General features: G+C 43.1%; 1 protein-coding gene across 1 annotated transcript in view; it reads right to left on the reverse strand.

Annotated features, from left to right (window-relative positions):
- Positions 1-14,508, reverse strand: part of LOC107194262 (venom dipeptidyl peptidase 4-like) — a 107,836-nt gene extending 93,328 nt beyond the window's left edge. Inside the window, exon 1 of the mRNA XM_015583854.1 lies at positions 14,346-14,508. The gene's annotated coding sequence lies outside the window, so the exon portion shown is untranslated. The remainder of the gene's footprint in view (positions 1-14,345) is intronic.
- Positions 14,509-16,120: the final 1,612 nt, after the last annotated feature.

Genomic DNA, 16,120 nt, shown 5'->3' on the forward strand with positions numbered 1-16,120 from the left:
GAATGGCATTCAGTGAAATATCGGCTCGGCAAAGAACCACCCGGTCATTGATTCCGCGCAGTCGACGTCATATTCCCGCCCTTCTGACCCACCTCCTTCTCCACCTCCACCCCCGTTGCAATATCCCCGCAGTCAATAACATCTTCCGGACATTTATGCAATGGCCAGAGAGTCCCCGCCACCGCAGCCCGCTATCGGCCGTGGCGCGTCCACTGGATATCCCGACGCAAACGTTGCATGCATACCGAATGGCCAGCCCCGCGGACAATGGCCACTTTTCGTGGGCGAAACTTAACCTGCATACATACAACGCACGCCGGAAACGTTATCGAGACCGGCGACGTATGGACGCGGTGTCGAACGTCACCGGTATACAGAGGAGATCCGGTGAATGGCTGCCCAGATCTGAGGGAAGAGGGGGATGGCTGAGCTGGTAAAGGGGTTGGGGGTGTGTGTATATTCGTAAAGACTCGTGAGACGCCCCTCCCCAGAGGGTAAACACGATGCAGGAGCTTTCGTCGCTGGGGAATAAAAATGTTATGCAACGAAAGTGAAAGATTTTTGGTCACCGACAACACGGAGAGCTCCGACTGGTGGGATTGAAATGATAGGATCTAACTGGAATATACCGTAGGCGGAAATACGTGGACAATATATTGTTGCCTACTGTGAATTTAATGCATTTATAGGGCTTTTGTTGATGGGGAATAAAAATGTTATGCAACGAAAATGAAAGATTTTTGGTCACCGACAACACGAAGAGCTCCGACTGGTGGGATTGAAATGATCCAGTGTATAGTGTTCAATAGGATCTAACTGGAATATACCGTAGGCGGAAATACGTGGGCAATATATTGTTGCCTGCTGTGAATGTAATGCATTTATAGGGTGGTCAAATATGGAAAATAGAATGACACGTGTAATTCATCGAGGATTAAGCGCGGTTTAGTTTATCGGGAATTTATGGGATAAATAAACTGAATTTGCTTAATGCACTCGGTGATTGTTAATATTCATTTGTCCCTTCAACCGCACAGCGTTTTGCAGGATTTCCTGTATCGAACATAGATACTAGATACACGATGATTATTTGAAAACAAATTCCATTGTTTTCAGTCGATTCAATATATTATCGAATCGATTGGGAAATAGATATGCAACGTGTGAGAAATTATGGTATGAAATGTAAAGACTATGGTTTAATGCCAGTGAAGAGTCTATTACAGGGGTGGGCAAGTTCTTCGATAATAAGAGTCACATATAATATTTTTCATGCATTCTTGAATGTTCAAGAGCGCATGAAGTCTATGAAATCTAATATTGTCTCTGGAGCCCCACAGAAAATCTAATGGTATGAAAACTGAACAGATTTAAGCTGTTGGATCTACAGAAGCGATTCGACTAGAGGAAAGAAAATTCTAAGATTGAAACATCCAGAGAACAAAGCATCAACGGATGCTTAGTCTGAATAGTATACATTATATTTACCGTTGCATTAACAACATATTATAATTTTGCAGTGTACATCATTAATAAAAAAGAAGTTATGCTTCGGAAACTGTACAGAAATTCTAACACCACAAACTTTTCCGCCAATACAGTCAATCCTCCTCTAGTTTCTCCAGAAAAGGATAAATTATACAGTAAAGGCTCCACTAGAGTTGGATAGGAAGTTCCTCATGAGAGTTTCTACTTCATTCCCACTACTGGGGTGTAAGAGGTCGTGGAACCTGTCAAGCGTATAATTTATTGCCCCCGTTTTTGTTGCCGAGGGTCGGGCTTCGGACAAACAATAAATTTGTGAAGAGTTGAAACGATTCGTGTTGCACAATGAAAGCTTTCAAACGATCACGAGTTTTAAACTTTCATGGATCCTTTACTGTATTCCCTAGAAAAAATCGTGGTTTGATTTTATTTCAACCACAAAACGTAAGGATTGAAAATTTTAGGGTAGTTCTATAATTCCGTCACATAGCGTATGATAGAAATTTCTGAAATTCCAGCTGTCGAAGACCTGATAAACGACACGTCGCATTGTAAGCGCAGAAATGGAAACGCGACGAGCGTAATTTGTGAAACACGATTCTCTGGCACGGGTAAACAAATATTGGACCGGAGTCCCCGTTATTTTTCATTTAATGCTTATCGGAATTTCCGGCGGACAGCAAATATCCTGCCAATCGGTTCCGGCCAATTGCGGTCCGCCGCTTTAACCCGATAAAACTGATTCGATTATTAGAGACGCGAGTTGACGCTTTATCGATTGCAAGCTAACACCTAGCAACCGGTTGCCGGTTATTTAACGAAATGCTAATGTTCTGGTTCCCTGGCGTCGACACTAGGGGGCCACGGATCAAATTACCGGTCGTTCGCGACAGACCGTTAAGTCTCGTGGGCGGGAAAAATTCAAATTTCGTCGCTATCTACTCTCTTTTGTTTTTGTCCGTGGGTAAAAAAAAAAAAGGATTTCAGCGTTCCAGTTTCGGGGGTCAGGTTAGGCAAGTATCTTGTGAGAGGAAAAGTTGCTGGAAACGAGCCCTTACGATACGTGGACATTATGATAATGATATGGAGATGAGTGCTAATACGTTGATTACGCTGTTAATTTAAACGAGGCCGGAGACAAGGGACTTAAGTTACCAACTGGCACACGGTACGCGACCGGAGGGTTGAACTGGACCCAAGACGTCTTGTTTCGCGCTTTTAATGGCCACGTTTATTAATGGAGAATTAAGAAACTAATTTTGATGACCGAACACTTCAACAACTTCCACCCCCACTGGAATCGACCGTATAATTAGAAGTGTCTGGGAACTCGAAGAGCTTTAACGCTATAAACTTTTACGAGATGGCTGGACTCGTTTTGTGTTAGTGCTCCGCCAGAATTCCATGGATTCTTGTTTTCTGGTAGTATCGGGATGTTTAGGCGCAACGGCGGTGTAGTTTCGACCGCTACCCTAAGATTAAAGCATAAATCCTCTGCGGGCACCTTTACGTTCTGTCCAAGATTATTGGATACTTCAGTTATATACTGGGTGCTTCAGAACTGGATGATGATTCGTGACAATAGTGATTGATTTACATTACCACTTGTCAGTGTCAGGACATCTGGTCTGTATGAAAAAAATGTGGATGTTTCCTAAAACTTGTGTATTTCAAGAAATTTCATTTTTATCATTCAATTTTGCTTTAATATCCTCTAAAGAATATTTCTTTTAGACTTCCAGCGATTTCGTAATGCCTTATAACAATTACTACATGTTCGATAAGTGTTTTAATATTTATTAGTGGCAGTATAGAACACAGATTTCTTAGAACGAACTCTACTTCTTGGCTATGCTGCACGTACGTGTAGCCCGCCGCTCAGCTGATTGGATTTCGTTTAACCGCTAATATCTCGGAAATGGAGTTTCAGATTACAAAACAGTATGCATATAAAATATGCATGTTGCTGTCTGTTCCATATTTTTGGGGCCCTGCTGTATATTAATGCTCACCAATGGCACTTATCCCATCTATATAATAAATAAAGAAAAAACTACCAAGCAAAAGAGAATCACACGAAGAAATAAACGTTATCTTCCAAAGGTTACACCGTGTTCCAACTATTCTGATCACGGTCGTGGTTGAGAACCGCTTTGATAGCGCACTTCAACCGCCATAGAATCGTTTACTGTTCCTATCGCAACATTTTCTAGCCATGATGCGTCCGCAGTTAATATTCGTCGCGTTGTTTATGCACTTCCCGTCGAATATTTAGTCTCGATGAAAAAAAAAAAAATGATCGTGCACGTCCTTCCTGTGCGTCAAAAGAGGGTAATAAGAGCAGGGAGGAAGCTCGACGATGTTACACGCTGGCAAACATCGTGGCCCCGTTTCTCCGATACTCGCGACCGGAGGAATGAATTTCCGCGACGTCGAAGATAAAAGGTGATATTCCGCGGGCATTATACACGACGGACCGGTCGAACGACGTAGAACGGGGAAGATATATCGAGTCGCAGCCGGGATCGCAATACTTGTTCCGTTTCGCCTGAAGAAAAACAATGAGGGATCGGAGTTTCCCGTATACTTCGGGATACTTCGGCAGCGAAATTGCGTCGACGTTTAGAACGGTCTGGCCCGAGATATCCCGTGGAAATCGTACGCGGCATCCCCCACGCGGAATTTATTGCCAAAATTTGAGAGAATGTCGTTCCTGGTGGATCGAGCCAGAAGAAGATCCCCTCTTGTTTGCCAGTCAGCTTTGATACGGTGGAACGATCGTGCTTTCGGCTTTTCCCTACTCTAATTTATACTCTGTAGTTGTTACTGGCTTTTCTACACTTTTTAAATCTTCTGCACTGACAAGCAAACTTGGCTTTTGCTAAGGGAAAAAACGGCGTAGACCTTTTATCACTTGGCCTCGGGAGTTACTGAAATTTATGGTAATTCAATATTTGATTAAGGATTTATTTTAAGTATTGTTGAAAAATAAATTTACTGAGTGACAGGAGTCCCTTATTCCTATGTTATTTTTTTACCTAGCGGAAGCAGAGTTTGCTATAGTTTGCTCGAAGATTGAAAATATATTGGTTTAAACGGAAGTTTGTGCACTTTTATTGGAAATACATTCTATTGTACTGTTTTAGCAAAAAGTCGTTTATTTAATCGATAACACAATTCCCAAGAGTCTTTATTACTTTTATCCACCGTACCGCTACTGTTTTAATACCATCTTCATAAAATTTTCGTGGTGCAGAGTCATCATACCAAAGACGCACGAACTTTCCGTTCAGCCCAATAGTAGTACAGAATTTAAAGTTCCCTTGGAAGATACGCTAAATTTTTCATTAGTAGAGCTAATAGAAACGTTCAGCTAATCGCGAGAATAAATTTCGTATCTCTATATATCCACAATAACCGAAATTCGGCGTGATTGAACGACGCAAGAAGCGAAATGAGAGGTGAATACAACTTAAAGTTCACGATCAAGTGTTCTGAACTGGAAATAATTCACTTTTGTTCGGGAAGCTCAGATATGAATTCGTTGTAGCTTGTTCCATTAACCATTTATACGGATGATTGCACGTAAATGGGGGTGGTGTTTTGCATACTATCCAATTGAGTGCGTCCACAGGAACATATTCGTGACGACTGTGACGCGGATTTACCGTCTTGTTGATCACAAACGATTCCATGGCACCAGTCGCGATGTTTCCGGAAAGTCTACTTAAACCGTCGGACTTACTTCTGCATCTGTTACCGCTGATTAATTACAACGCGGTGGATAGGAAAAGCAGGACGACCTGAAATTTACAAAGGTTTCTCACGTAACCCGCAACGTTCGCGTCTCGTATTCGATCCACCGTGTGATTTCGGTAACATCGATTTCTCGTGGCGGAGAAATAAATATAATCTTCAAATCGTGACCTCTGTTTTCGGAACGTTTAAGGAACATGTTACTACACCTTTAAAAACCAAATCGCTTTTAATTGCATTACTTTTCACTAAGTAATACTCTAATGAAAACTTCAAAGTTGATTTTCTCGAAATAGCGTTTTGGCGTATGTGCAGTTTATCCATCAATGGCCATAATTCTTTTCCAGGTCATTGGTCAATTTTCCTCATCTACTCTCGGTGTAATTACCACGGTCGAGTACAACGACGAGAGTAGAATCTCGACGAACAACTGAAACCTCGTAACCGTCCTGGCATGCTTTGTTAATAAACTGTATTTCACAGTCTTCCTCAGGTGGTGCTCTGGTAATTAACCACTTTTATCTCCGCAGCTGTCGGTTGGACCGTTTAGATATTCTATGTCTTTTTTACGTCTCGTTTCCTCGTTAATCGTGGACCACGAAGCGCGCCCAGCAGTCGCGCAATGGACCTCTGTTACTCGTCGTGTCATGAGGAACATCTCGAGAAAGCTAATCAACGCAGCAGCGTGGTTAGTATTTTATACGCGATTTGCATTTCCTTTGCGTTAACAAACTGTGGGACAGCGCAGACGCAGGGGTGGAAACGCGAAACCTCGCGTGAATGCAGGAATAATTACGACCCGTCTGCTTTTTCAACGGAGCTTTCGCTCCGATAATATACCGGCTGAGAAAATTACGAACCTGTCTACACTCGGATATCCTAGCTGCTCGCTCCATCGCCTTCAAGGTTCAAATTTCGGGTTGTAATTCAGAAATTTTCCAGACTTTTCCCTGTACCAGTATTCTGATCTCTTAACTGCAAGGTACGTACTGTTTGCTTCAAGTTTCCAACTTCAAACTTTCGACTGTCAGTCCCTAATATCTGAACTTCAGTTTTCGGCTTCCAATAGCAAACATCCAAAACATTAACTTTCAGCTACCAACTTCGAACCTTCGACTGTCAGCCTCTAACATCTGAACTTCCGTATTCACCTTCCAATAGCTAACATCCCACACATCAACTTCCATCTACCAACTTCGAACATCCTTTTACGAACACTGAGGATTTAACCTCGAACTTTCAGTTTCCACTGTTCACTCGGTGAACATTGCAGTTAATTTTTATCAAAACTAGAGTGTACCAATATGCAGAATAGTTCATTTCCCTGAAATGCGACCTGCCATCTCCATTCTCAATTACCGATGTCCCTAATGCCTCTAATGAAATAGTGTTAACCCTTGTCAAAACTCGTGGCACTCGTGCCTTGTACGTACAACGTGCCGCGCGTTAGATAAATCCGCTTCGTACAAATTTAATACCAGCTGGGATTAGAGGGATGCGTGGACGTAGCCACGGGATCCTCAAAGTTAATGCCGTGATGCATAGCTGCCTCCCTACGTAAGCAAGGTGATAAATATTAAACCCGGTTCTCGTCGGTTTTTTCTACCATCGTTACTCGGACATTCTTTTTGAAGGCTTCTGGACCGCGGTGAACATCCGCGCGCAAACAAGTATTTTCACCAGACTCGGCCCTTTTTGGTTCCAACAGTGAACCCTGGAAAAGAGGAACGCTAAAGAGCAGTACCAAAGAGACCTGGAAGGACTTTTGTTTTTGAATCGTGGAACGCTTGGAAGGATAATTTAAAGAATTTCAATGGAGGATTCGCGAAAGGACTCTAAGAGAGATTTACGGGGAGAGATAGAACAGAAAAAAGAACGTTTCATGCTAATATCAAGCAAAAAGTGGGGATCAGTCCGCGTATCTGTATCACAGAAAATTCAGGGAGAAAATAGAGCACCATTCTTTTTGGCTATATTAAACAGAGGAGTTTGTACGAATAGAAAGATTATTTTTAATGACGAACGTTTACAAGCTCTAATTACGTATTCGGATTCTTTCGGTCATTTTTCACTTCTTCCCGAATGTACCCCGAGATTCCTGCATTTAATTGTAAATTACAATTATCTCCAATTGTGTCGACGTGAGTATTCATGGTCGAAGTATCTCACCTGATTAACGGGTTAACCGAAACGAAAAGAAGAATCATTAAGAAGATACGGATAAGTTAACTCGTTTCAACTGGTTAATTACAGACGTAGAGCCCGACCCAATTTCGTGGCTATCCCTCTATATCTTCCTTGATTAAGGTTAAGTAAAAAGCACCGTCCTCTCTGGACCTCGCCTATTGCACACTCTGGCCTTTTCCCTTATCATTCCTTTCCTTCTCTGTCCACGTACCACCCAAATTTTCCAAAACGATATTCACTTCTATCAATACCTCCTTCCTCGAAATTTAAGTCTTGATTAACTCCATTCAATCCGAATCAGATGTAAAATACTGTGATCCGAAGGAACGAAAGAACTTTCCGCATTGATTACCACATTTGCTACCAGGCATCACGTATCTGTGACTCTTAAATTTCAACATACTTCAGTTGATAGAAGCAGAATCTGTTTTGCAATGTTCACCTCTATCTTATGTTATTCGTCATCTCTGTTTTCTGTCTTTTTAATATTTTAACCAAATCTATAAACTAAGTGCGCTTCAATGTATATTAATATAATTATTTGAAAATTTATGTAATCTTATATTGTTCCCTTATGTGTCTAAATGTTGCAAAGCAAATTCATTTGCGCATACCAGTTCCAGAGATAATACTCCTACAAAAAACCATATCAATTTGAAAATCCGAACAAGGGTTAATCGAGGTGGCAATAACATTTCAGAGAATAATAGAGACCTAGAGCGATCTGTGACGAATGTTTTCTGCCAGAATACGGTGGTAACGAACATGTTAATAAAAATTAATAGATTCACATAATCTTATACGTTCCCAAGCCAATCCCTGTCTCCCAATTAATCCCCGAGAAGCCTCTATGTTCCAAGAAGCTCCTTGCCAGGAAAAAGTACATTTTTCCTCTTTCGTATCGACGATATTTACACCATTGGCTCATCCACCCATTCGTGGTTGGCCAGTTTTGTTCAGTTCCAGGCTTGCAGACGAACACCCAGACCCCGAGAACAATATTTTACCGTCACTTTGCATATGCATTACTCGCGACGAAGCCCGTCCGGCTCGCTGGCAGATTGAGTTTATAGAGGCGGTCGTGGTAAAACAGATACACGCATATCTGTTGTGCGAAAGGTGGAAATCGATGGGCGAACACGCCGCTGGGGGATCGGATAGGATGAAGGGTGGAGGGGAGGTGGGGCACACGGCGGCCCGCGGCGTGTGTAAATCAGCCTTTATCCTAAATTCTTGCCGACGAAATCCTTGGGAGCCAGGCATCGCGCGCTCCACGGGAACTGGATAAAGACGACGCTTTGACACTTTATCGACGTACCCCATCGGAACACGTCTGGCGATCCAGCTACTTCAGCCCCGATGGAAAAATCATTCGAGCATCCGAGCGCGGTCGAGACGTCCTACTCGGATTTATCTGAAGTGAACACGTCTTCTTTGGCTAGCGGCTGGTTCACGGGGTATCGCGGAGAATCAGCCACTTGACTGGTAAATGAGCCAGTGGTGGTGTTCTTTTTTCCAAGGTGTGATCTCACGAAGGTGGGGCCCAAACTGTCAGACTTCGATTTTAACCTCGTAGCGCACTCGCCCGAGTTAAGTCGGGTTTAACCCCTTCGCATCGGAAGACGAGATATCTCGCCACGTGATATCGTTCATGATATGCTTTGGACGGGATATCCTGCAACGCAATGTCTTTCATGCGATGCTGTGTACGGAATATCTCGCGAAGCAACACCGTTCGCGTGCTGCTTTGAACGAGACCTAGATGCAATTACCTTAGCCTTTTTTGCATAAAATAACATTTTCCTTTTTTTTTCAAGAATAAAAAAATTGGTGGAAAATTGACCGCTTTTGAATTTTTAATTGGGGCGTTAAGGGGTTAATGGGGTTTTAAAAGATGATAGTATACAGATTTTGTTTAAGTGAAATAGTATGTGCAGATAATTGTAAAGATAGAAAGAATTAAAGTTACGTAGCTTTAAGATATTTTTCGAATATTTGACGGCCTTTTAGCCGAATACGCAGTTTAGTTATACGTTTACAATTGAAACACGGTTTTAACGACTGTACGGAGAACAATAAACAGCTGGAAGAGATTCACGAACGAAAAGGAGAAAACCGAGCATGATACACTGACGAAATGGTATCGGATATCAGGACGCAGGGTCCGATTTTGGGTGTACGGTGTCAACTCTCCTAGTACGCGGTCGAAGTTCATGTGTTATGATCTACTAGATTATAGGATCTGTTATCGAATTACACGGCACGATATCAAATTACACGATCGATATCCAATTTCACGGACGTTTCTTGACAAATCTGGATTCGGTTCAAACTACCATTCTCGAGGAAAGAATACGCTGTCAGGAGACTACGCACCGAGTTACAAATTGACCTATCATTCCTGATCGACACAATCAGGGAGCTATTTCCGTTGATAAATGAGGCCCTTGTCGGACTCTGAATTAGGAACCATTCATGCATTAGAAAGTATGGAATAACACGATAAATCATCCTCTATTAAGGGATATCAGTTAGAAACTTATCCAGACCTTTATCGTCGAACCTCAGACGTTTTCTTGTTTGTCCAGTTAACTCGATAAACCTTCCCTGGTCCACGGATGAGTATCTCAGGAACGAACACCTAAAGGCGGCATGCGCCGGACGAGTCCGTGAGCAAACAAATTAGCAAAGTCTGCAACCGATCCACTCCTAGAATCCCCATCGAAATATCGATCGGGTCTCCAGCCGGAGCAATTAATTCGAAACAGGCTTCTCTATCGTCCAGGACGATACCTTTCTCTATAGATCGCATGGGCGAGCAGGTCCTTCGAGGACACGATGTACCAAAGACGACCAGATTTCGTGGGAACATTAATACCAGTGGCGGCGTTTAAATATTTACCAAGTCGAGGAGAGTCCATTGAACGTGCTGCTGGGACGACAACGAATCAGGCCAGCCCCAAAAGGGGACGGGACAAAAAAAAAAAAGAAGTGGTCTCTTCCGGTCCCTTTCTGTGAACCAGCTGCTGCTGCTCTGATGAATTTTTATGCTTCATCCGCGTTAGCTCGTCGAGGACGACCCGCGCGCCCGCGATTTAGCGAAACAGGAGGGCGAAGAACGAAACGAAAGAAGATGGGGAACAGGGCTGATGAAGGCTCAGAAATATGCAAACGCGTGCAGCAACGTCCCCTGGAGCATCAGCTGTGTGAATTACGGCTCCGGCAGATATTATTGTCCCCGGTGCCGGGGCGAAAACTCATCCGACACACGTACAAAGCAGCTCGGTCGCGACGTTGTCGCTAAAGGGCCGACGAAAAAATATTGCGTCTGGTTGCGGTGGAATCGCGTTACCCGGCCACGCCTCGTGATAACGACGATGATTCGACTGGGGATTTCTTTTCCCACACCCTGCGACCTTCGCGACCCGCCGTTAATTGCTCCTGGGCTCGCGCGGTTAATGGAAAGCACGGGGTTTGGAAGGATCTAGATTTTTTTCTAGATTTGAAAGGATCAGAAGCCTGGATATTATTGCAGTTGATGGGAATTCTTGGAAAAGTTGGTTGAAAATTGGGGACTCTCGTCTCCTTGCTCGACGATGCCCCCCTATAGTTTGTATACAGGGTGTAACAAAAATGTTGTCCGACCCGGAAATGGGGCACTTGGGGGGTGAATTGGAACAAGTTTTTCCTTAGCAACAATGTAATCCGAGGCTTTGTTACTGAGATATGATTTCTTGATGTCTTAAACAGTTAGAGTTATCTCTTAAATAAAAGTATAGTTAAGAAAAAGTAAACTGACGCGTTGGGTACGGGGTTTAGAGGATACATCTGAAAAGGGTCGAGCTGTTCAATAGTATAAAGGCAATTTTTCAACTGTTTCTACCAGGGCCGTGTCAAAATAAAAATTATGGAACACCCTATGTATGAATGAGCAATTTTCGAGATCCAAAAGAGATATTTTTTGAAGCATCGATATATACACGTCTGACAGTTGATGCAGCTCGTCAGTTCGTGATCTCTGGTTACGTATAAAATGATCGTGGTTAGCTGGAGATATTTCGGTGAATGTGAAAGCTTTGGCAAGATACTAATGACTGTCGGACGATCATTCAAGGTATTTGTGGCGTCGAATTACCTCGAGGATCCTTCACGCAACGGATCTACGATTGAATACCGCCTACTCAAGGCTACGTGGAACTCATACCGAGTGACTAATGAACTGTCTCTGTTGACTACCGTTTGGATGCTGAACTCTCTGTCGCCTGCCTGATTGCTTTACCAACCGAATGAACTGTAAACTGATAGGGGCTTAATTGCCACGAGTGTTGCCAGTCGACAGGTGTATGGATAAACGTTGATTATTGAAACCAGACAGTTTTGTAATTGAGGATGGATAATCTGATCTCAAGATCCGGCTACCAACCTACCAAAATTCACGCGACAAGTCCAACCTTTCTGAACCTGGTAAATCGAGAGCTCTGAATACGATACAAGAATTGAGACCGTTGCCATTTCCCCAACGCAAATCCATTATTTGCGAAAATCTCGACAGCTGTTATACACGTAATCTGAACGAAGTATATTTCCCTCAAATCATTGGGACATTCATTATCGGATTACATCTCGTATTTCGAGGGTTGTTCAGCTATATTTCTCTCTGTAACCCGTTCCCACTCGACTTCGAATGATCGATAAACAACAGTCGTAAAAGTACAAATTACAAAAGGATGAATATTCAAACTCCATGATGGATGTGGTTTTAAGTGTTAATTCTGCAACTATAGAAGAAGTTGTTAATTCTCAAAAAGACATTATTTTCTTAAAAATTAACTTTCAACAAATGGCGCTGATTTTTAAGTGTTAATTCTGCAACTATAGAAGTTGTTAATTCTCAAAAAGACATTATTTTCTTAAAAATTAACTTTCAACAAATGGCGCTGGGTATTACTGCCACGTCCACCTTATTCGCCTGATCAGACAACCATCAACTGTTGCCAAAGTTGGTAAAAACCTCTACACAGTGGACGATTTGAGAATTCAAATCGCGTAACGAAGATACTCCCGAAATGTTTTGTGCTGAGATAAATGCACACCGTTAAACGGAAATTGTATTGAAAAATTACAGTGTAATATGGACGAAAATTAATAACATAAACAATTTTGTAACAAAATGCCCAGAACTCTGAAAACACTCTTCGTACTTCCAATTTGATCTCCATGGTTATCCAATTTGATCATCCAAAGTTATAAAGCATTCTATACTAGCTTGGCTCTTATTTCCCCCTGATAAAAAACCATGTCAGACAAAATATGTAAATCTAGCCAAAGAGCATCTTCTATATTCTACTACATTCTGTCGTGCGACAAATGATTTTCGAAAAAAGAATTTTAACAAGCCAGGAAAAAATTCAGAAAATTTGTTCTTAATTTTGAAAATTTAAATGTACCTCGATAACTTTTTATCGACAAAAACTAAGAAAAAAAAGTGTTTAGTATTTTGAACGATAAAGGACTTGAACAGACTTAGTCCTGCTCAGTCGAAATCCCACGCCCCGTTCAAACCGATTTAAAACAGCCGGGCCGGTAATTTGTTCACGACCAAATCCATAAAAAGTGTCTCGCGATAAAGATCACAGAACCAATGTTAAAACCAGAGGAGGAGGGTACCAGTTCTGTTATACCGTGATAACCGTAATTGCGTTTGACGCAGCGGGCTTCAAAACACGCGGATGAAAGGGTTCAAGCCCTACGTGGACACTGGGGAAGGGGGAGAAGGGGACCAATTAAAAATTTCGAGCCACGACCCCGTTAAAAATAATTACGCGGCAAATTGAACGGTCGTTGAGCGGGAAACTGGCAGCTCGCGGTTCGGAAACCGCGTCCACGCAGTTTCATTTTGTACTCGCTTCAAAATCGGTCCCTCCACCCCCTCCTACCCCTCCCCAGCCGTAGTTACGCGGTCCAGTTTATTTTGAAGTATTCGCTTCACCGCGGCCGTGCACAACTAGTCGGTATCGCGATAACGCCGCACTTCCGCTTCGAGCGGCCGCGCGAATTCAACCGTGTGATGCCCCCCGTTCATTCCAGAAGAACTGAAACCGGACAACGATTCCCGCTGTTATCAGCGTGACCAGCGGAAAACGGGTTGCATTTGCGTTGCTTGGAAACTTTGTCCTTACCCGCGCTAAGATGCGTCGTCCCGAAGCAATTACGGGACAGTGTTTCCGGACCGAATACAATAAATTCTCGATGAGTGTTCGAAGGCTTCTCGGCACTAACAAGGAGAGGTTCTCAGGTGTAACGCTGACTTGTTAATGAGATTTAGAATCGGGGTAAATCTTGGAATTCTGAAGCTAATGATATTTGTTTCAGTCGCATATGGCTATTAGTTTATGAAATATTTAATGTTCAGTGCCGAAGAGCCTTCGAAGATTTATCGAGGATTTGCTATACCTACTTCAGCTCTCGACGATCGATCCGTGGAAACGAATTTTCATAAAGAATGAAATTTATATAATATCTTTGTTCAACGTGTATCTTCCAGACAGGGCCACGAACCAACGAACACGAAATATTTTTTACTGATATTATTAGTTACCCAGTATCGAAGTGATTTCAGTTACGTGCACCACCCTGCGTTTAAACTCTACCGCCATAGAATGGTACATGATAAACGAACAAATTATGAAGATCAATGTGAAGCAATTTAGCGGGTACAGTGATCTTTTGATTTTCTGCTTATTGAGATTAAAAAAAGTATCTGTTCTGAGTGGTAAAACACGATCTCCGGTTATTCAACGGAAGATCGAGACGTTCCTCGAGGATCCAGCGACAGTTAAGACGATTGGACACCCCGTCGAGAATGTTCGGAATAATAAAGTGGATTTCGCGGGACGATCTTCATGAAAGTAGCTTACCTTCGTACACCCAGTCCGGCACACCATTATAAATGGTCCCGAACACGCCGGTGTTGGTGATTTGATAGTCGACGGCCACTTCCGCTTCCGGTCTGTAATAGATGTTATTCAGGTGCACGTAGACCAACGCGTTCCCGCGTGGTGCCCAGGTAGCCAGCTGTAGGGAAATACATTTTCAACGCCAGTTACAAAAACACAGGCAGACGTAAACATAAATGGTATGGAATGAATATCGTGATAGTGACGGATGAAAGAGGATACACGACATTAAGTTAGATCGATCTTATCGATTCGGAAAAACAATTAGAATTATTGTGAAATTAGCCACCTGAAGAAGGGTAATGATGGGACGGCTGAATGATGGGAACCCAAAAAATATTAAACGTTGCCTGGTCGGTGAGAAAATACTTTCTCATTTGCTCTACCTTTCTGCGACAGTCGCTATTGACACTACATTGTATTTACAAAAGCAAGCTGCCGAGGCTTGGCTCGAAATTCACGAGGGGTTGAAATGGCGACCGTACGCACTTACTCCGCACATGCAATCCCGAGGTTCGCGCAGTTAACGCGACTTTATTGTTTTTGCTTCGACATGATGAAGATCGAGGAAGTTGGATGATATCTTTGGTGGACGATCCGGTAAGAAATGTTCGTGAAATCTAGGGCAAGTTCCGTCGTTTTTCCGCGATAAGTACGCGTTAAAGGCGTCTTCGTGGAGGGCGCCCGCAATATTAGTAAACCGCAACGGGACAGACGATATAATCGCGGTTCGAGGAAATCTGGAAAATAGGAAAACGAGGCTATATACGCTCGTCGATGTCGTTCGGAATTCTGTAACCGCCGCCGATCGAACGTCGAGATATATAAATGGACGAGGGATACACCGGGGGCCACCGCGTCTGTGTACAGTAACAAGCAGCTATTCGATCCATTCTATCGGGATTGCACGAAGAAACGGCCGCTCCCCACAGCCCCTCCCAGCGCACGCGATACGAACAAAGGGAAATGCCGCGGCGTAAACCCCTCTCTCGGCCGCAAGCGTGCTCTCGATGCCGCGATTACCACCGAATGCATATATGCTTTCGCCGGGATCCCGTGGATCCTTATTTTAGGGGGCAGTAAAACCAGCTCGGACGTAAACCAAAGCGCTACGCCACCGTCCGTCGAGATTGCCGCGTAACAGGAAACGATCCCTACAGAGAGAAGACCGGAAGGGGGATTTCTTCTACCCCCCTAGCTTGATTAATATTTATCTCGATCGTCGGAATCGATACTCCCGGCTGCTTCTCCGTCCTTTGTTTCTTGTACGCACACAGAGAGCTTTCGTGTACAGTTGGAGAACAGAAGAACCGGGTGTGTCTGTCTTTGTCTTCGAACACGTACCTCCAAGGAACATTTGGAATCCAGGATGCTTCCAGAAGTAACTGGTCATTTCCGCTCGGGACAAGAAACGAAACGCGGCACCAGAGTTCGGGCTTTAATTAATTATTTATCTGGAGAACTTGTGTGATCGTGACATGAAAATTCGTCGATCGATTAATAATCGCTGAAACGATTTAACGACCGAAAAGCACTATCGAGAGAAGATTTCTTAAGTGAACTTGACACTTTGTCTGTCACGTCATTCGAATACGGGTGACATGTACATTCTAAAATAGCTGGGGTATTTGAATACGGTTAGGAAAATCATATGGTATCCATCCGATGTGTCCCTTAAAATGCTACATAATTCATTAAAACGTTGTCTAATACAATCATTAGGTAACGAGTCATTT

This window comes from Dufourea novaeangliae, unplaced genomic scaffold, assembly GCF_001272555.1.
Source record: "Dufourea novaeangliae isolate 0120121106 unplaced genomic scaffold, ASM127255v1 scaffold28, whole genome shotgun sequence".
NCBI classification, from domain to species: Eukaryota; Metazoa; Arthropoda; class Insecta; order Hymenoptera; family Halictidae; genus Dufourea; species Dufourea novaeangliae.